At 36.8% G+C, this 6,000-nt stretch overlaps 1 protein-coding gene across 1 annotated transcript in view; it reads right to left on the bottom strand.

Moving 5' to 3' along the window:
- The window catches only part of LOC138692569 (zinc finger protein 235-like), a 52,366-nt gene extending 49,342 nt beyond the window's left edge, over nt 1–3,024 (bottom strand). Inside the window, exon 1 of the mRNA XM_069815554.1 lies at nt 2,532–3,024. The gene's annotated coding sequence lies outside the window, so the exon portion shown is untranslated. The remainder of the gene's footprint in view (nt 1–2,531) is intronic.
- Between the last annotated feature and the right edge of the window lie 2,976 nt (nt 3,025–6,000).

The raw sequence follows: 6,000 nt of genomic DNA on the forward strand, positions 1-6,000 counted from the left end.
TGTAGTTAATGGGATAAAGTGCCGGGATTGTCCTAATGTTTTCCACCGGAGTTGTGCGAAACAGAAGAACGTTCAATTCCTAGCAGATAACCTCGTTAAGTGTTGTGCTACTGAGAATGATTTTTTGAACACATAATATGATGTTGCTTTGAGTGATGCTTTATCTGAGTTAGCAGACAATAATAATAAAGTTGATGTTAGAATTGTCAAATATATATTGATTCTAAAAGAGCAACTTCTAAGTGAACTACGTGATATTCTGAACAAGCATGTTGAATTACTGAACATTCATACATCTGTTGTGGATTGACTCACGGAAAAGTTGTAATAAATTAACATCAAATGCTGAAAATAAATGTCTCCAATAGAAAATACACGAGTTATTTCAGATAGTAAAGTTGTTAGTGACGACACTAAAAATAGTGACTAAGTGGTAAAACCTAAAGTAAACAAACATCATACAAATACGGACGATGAGGTCAATGTTCTAAAGAAGTTGGAGACAGAGTGACACAAGTTCCATCTGAAACTTGGGCAGAGGTGATAAGACGTAAATGTTCTACAGTTATGGGTAGTAACGGAAATGTCGAACAGAATAAAGTGAAATATTGAAAGGAGTTCGTAAATCCTGTTCATTACATGCGTATCACTTAGCATTGGACACTACGGCTGAAGAAATAATTGACTTTCTAAGGCCTAAATTAAATGTTTGTCTTGTGTAAAGTTAAATTCCAAATATCCTCATATTTATTCGTTTTTAGGGTTGATATATACGAGGAATCTTTGGAGTTAGCATTAAACCCTGATATCTGGCCTGTAAATGCTCATGTGAGACGTTTTTTTTCCACGTTCCATCGAGAATTACGAACAGTTAAGAGTTAATGATGCCAGTGATCCTAAATCTGACATACTTAGTCATAATAACACCCTCTGCGGTGGCTGAATGGTCAGACCTTCAGACTGTCACGCAGGCCCCGGGTTCGATTCCCTGTCCCTGTACTGTGTACGTTAACAGAAAACCACAATTTCAAGTCGCACAGAGATTGTGTGCACTCGTTGTGGGTCTCTGGCATTTCGTCAGCCCACACGAGTTGTGTGGATATAAAGGGAAAAGTTGAGACGGTGTCGGGTGGACTTCCCGGGTAGCTCAGTGGTAGAGCGCTGGTACGTTCAACCAGAGGTCCCGGGATCGATACCCGGCCCCGGAACAATTTTTCCCTTGTAATTATTCAAATCTGCTTTACAGGGAGCTTCACCTGAAAGACTAGATTTGCATGAAATTTCTTGGTTTATATAGTGAATGTATGCTACCTATAAACTGGGAGATATACCGATATAGCCTAATTCTATGTCACGTACTACAATGTTAAACATGTCGCACATAGCAATTACAACCAGTGACTGTCAATGTACCTCCGATAAGGGCTTCTTCTCATCTGTATCAGTGTTATCATTCCAGTGTACAGCCAAAGGGTCGACCTCGGGTTCCTTCTTGATCACATCCATCACGACTGTAACAGACATTTAAGTGATGACATATCTGCAGAATGAAAGAGGCTTATTACGAGCCACCAGCGTAGCTCGGTCGGTAAGGCGCTTGCCTGCCGATCCGAAGTTGCGTTCGGGCGCGGGTTCGATTCCCGCTTGGACTGATTACCTGGTTGGGTTTTTTTCGAGGTTTTTCCCAACCGTAAGGCAAATGACAGATAATCTACGGCGAATCCTCGGCTTCATCTCGCCAAATATCATCTTGCTGTCACCAATTCCATCGACGCTAAATAACCTCGTAGTTCATACAGTGTCGTTAAATAATCAAGTAAAAAACAAAGAAATAAGCTTATTCACAGAGTTCCAATATTTATACAGTGTATATATAAGCTGTGTGCGTGTGTGTGTGTTCTGTGTGTGTATGTGTGTGTGTGTGGAAAGGGACCAGTTCCCAGCACACAGTGTTCGAAATAATTGCTAACAAAGGAAAATGTGTGAAATTTTGTTATTGTCGTTCTTTTACTGTATTGCACTCTATGTATAAGTGAAACATAGTATAAGTTTCAAATAGAAGTGTACAATATATGTACGTGCATATGAATATCACATTATCCACTGCTTTTTTCATTTCTTCAGCAAATGTAAGGACTCAATTAGTTTTTATTTCTCTGTTGCGAACCATTTTTTCTTCCTGGAAGTTACGACACAACATTAACACTAATAGCAATACATGCTCACTATGCCCCAGGAAAAAAAATTGCTCACTCTGCCCCATAACCTCATAATAAAATGCAACGTATTTTTTTTAATGTTTAGGTGAGGGGTTTGGACTTTTTCCATTGCTGGTTGTCACAATCAAAAATTAAGACACAACGTTTCGAAGGGTGGTTCTCCCTTCGTCTTCAGGTGGAAGGAAGGAGAGAAAGGAAGAAAACCTACTGTTGGGATCGTTACGTACAGTTATTCTGTATCAAAATGGAGTAAAATTCCCTAATTATTATTAGTAGGCCTATATGAAGAAAATATCACTGATTCTTGCTTACCTGCTTTAGCTTTGATTCACACAATTGGATGATTACAAATCCTTGCTGTATACAGGTCAGAATTTATAATGAAATATATGAAAACATACGAGTCAATATATGTCAACCTGAACCTATAGCATCATTCAGTCATCTTGTTTTCACTGTATCCTAGATCCTCATAGTGAAAGGAATAAATGTTAGCCTCCTATACTCTCCCTAGATTGTATATAATCAATTACTCACTTAGCACCAGTGCCCACTGTGCCCCTACTTACTAGCATCTGAAATAATAATTCCACATCTCCGTAGTACAGACTATATGAGCACAGATGAGCAAGGCTTTTTAACTTCATTAGGCTATATAACGATACTGTAGGCCTATCAAGTGCGAGGTTATTTAGCGTAGATGTAATTTATTGTGATAGTGAGATATTTTCTGATATGAGTTCCAGAACTCCCCATAGATTACCTGACATTCGCTTAGAGTTGGGGAAACCTCCCGAGCGCAACTCCAGATCGGCTATGCTGCGCCGGTGGCTATGGGCATGTTTATTCTAGTGTTGTTACAATATTTATCTTACATACAAAACCGGAGAACTCAAGACCAGTGTTGCCAACTGGACGGAAATTCCGTCAAAATTGACGGAATTTCAATGTAGCGGACGGGGAAAAAATGGCTTTGACGGGTGACGGATTTTCTGGCGGAAATTACGATTTACATCGTCTTTTGACATTTTTAGCTGTTGTCATTTTTAATTGTTTAATTTTTGGAAGATTTTGCTTTTTATTTTATTTGAACAGCCCTGCCTGTTCCGTATCACAGTCTTATACATATCTATTAGACTGTGTCCGTACTATGTTTAAAATCCCCTGTTTCAGATTTCCTCGTAATCAAGTAAGATGTTGACGAATTATTAGCCTATTTTAATCAGGATTTGTAAGTAAGTTGTGTTAAAATTTGCTTTATATATATATATATATATATATATATATATATATATATATTTATTGGGTGTTATATTTTTAATTTTGACGGATTCTGACGGATTTCTAGGTGTTATACTGACGGGAATACAATTTATGTGCTGGCAACACTGCTCAAGACAAGTTGCCAGAAAGACATTAACTGCCGACATGATAATATCATATTATACTAGCATATTCATCGATAACGCAAACAGTGTGCATAGCATAAACTTTCAAATGTAATATCCTGTTGTCGATTTTTTTTTATATAAGAATGCACAGAATGAAATGTTTTTTAAGTTGGTTATTTAACGACGCTGTATCAACAACTAGGTTATTTAGTGTCGGTGTGAAATAAGTTTCGCCATTATGATCTGCTCTCTTTATGATATGCACACTGTACACCACAAAGGAGAGATGGATTGGAATGCAGACGAAGTGTGTGGATCAGGGGCGGCTCGTCCATAAGAGCTGCGGAGCTGCAGCACTCCCTGCTTTGACAGGAAAATAATAATAATAATAATAATAATAATAATAATAATAATAATAATAATAATAATAATAATAATAATAATATAATAATAATAATAATAATAATAATAATAATAATAATAATAATATTTGTTTTAATTTGTAGAAGAATTGTTACAGCTTTTATTGGTAAATTGCTTTATATTTGATCTGGCCGGGAATATGTACTATTATATTATGCATAATCTTTTTGCGCGTCGACTGTATTGGAATTGACACTGCATTCAAAGTCGTCCTGGGATCTGCAGGGTGGGCAGCTCATAGAGAGTGTGTCTTGCAAGGTCAGGGGGTAGAGAGGTGAAGGGAAGCAGAGGGAAACTGCCGCTGTTTAAAACCCATATTTCGCTGCAGTGGCTTGCAGAGTCAGGCCATAAGGCAAGGTCTTTCCTCCATTCCCACATCGCTATTGTAATACTATGTTAAATGGATTCTCTATTCCCTTGAAACTTAATGACAACATTTTTATTTTCTCTTCACATACTTATTGTTGTAGATTCTTATCGAGTTAATATAACGAAATTAATATTCTTTTTTATTTTTATTTATTTATTTTTTTTTTGGCCTTATTACGTATATATCCAGTCTCCAGTAGAACCTTAGGATTTGCCTTAACTCAAAGTGATTGCACGAGTAGAATCCTTTTGCTATAGCACGTAAAATACGAAGGAGACTTATTTTCCAGTTTTAGAACATTGTTGATCATCAGTATATCTGAGTGTTGCTTTGGTGTGACGTCTTAGTACCGTAACTTAACCAGTGCAAATTTGCAAGCATGAGTGTGTGTGAATTACAGAATATTAATTTTATTTTTCTCAACTTTCCCTCGCGGAGAAGATTGGTGTAATGAAGTGAAATTACAGGGTCGTCCGTTACCCGACTTAAATCTTACTCAAGCTTCATTCAGCCGAAATAGTGCATATATGTAAGGAAGTATAACAATGAAATTTACGCTAAGCATTTGTGGTTATGTGGACGTGAACAAAAAAAAAATCTGTGTTTTGTTTTCCTTGCCTCCTCTTCGGTGATGATACTGCATAGACTAGGAGTGGTGTGACAGATTTAGGACATTTGCCCCAAAAAATTAAAAACCACGAATCTTCGCAATCTCATCTGAAAAATGTTGTTCCATTGGCAATGTTAGGAAAAACTAATATTGCTGCGCAACTAAGTGAAATGAACAGAACAAACATTCTCAAACTTAATCAAGAAATGAGAAAAAAATCGTGAAATTATTTTAAAAAATATTGATTGTATCAAATTTTGTGACCAATATGAACTTCCCCTTAGGGGACATGATGAAAAAACGATTCGAAGAACTGGTGTATTTCGTCAGTAATCTAAACGAGTCTCACAAATCATTTGGAACATGCCACTGTTTAAAGGTAATTCTAAAACAATTCAGAATGAACTGGTAGATTTGATGTTGAGTGCCTGCGGATTTGAAATTCAGACTGAAATCGTTGGTATCAGTTTTTTTTAGCGATTATGGCAAATGATGCACAGACATCTCCCAACTAAGTCAGGAAGTTTTGATTTTTCGATATGTAGTGCATTTATTTTTGTCCTATACTTATTAGTATTGATATCAAGAAGTGAAATTTGTGTGTACCAAAATCTACTGCAGCTCCCCCAATCCACAAGTTCATGAGCCGCCACTGGTGTGAATGCTGTTTACTCCAACAGTTCTATCTTGGTTTGGGCCAAGGTCCGTTTGTGAACAATTGATAATGTAACTTATACTCATGTGGTCGGCAGGAAAAAGTCTTAAGTCAATTTTTTTTTGCAAAAATTGGATTTTTATATATTTTGAAAGCGTAAACAGTTCTCTACAATCTGGTAAAATGGCGAAAGTCAAATAAGACTTCTGGCCGAAATTATAGACTGTTACCAAATGTCCTAAGTATTTTTAATCGAGCGCACACAGAAAAAAAAGACCTAAAAATATTTGGAGAAACTGCACGTAATGTCCCGCAAGAAATTTTTCGAAGTC

Source organism: Periplaneta americana, chromosome 17 (assembly GCF_040183065.1).
Source record: "Periplaneta americana isolate PAMFEO1 chromosome 17, P.americana_PAMFEO1_priV1, whole genome shotgun sequence".
NCBI classification, from domain to species: Eukaryota; Metazoa; Arthropoda; class Insecta; order Blattodea; family Blattidae; genus Periplaneta; species Periplaneta americana.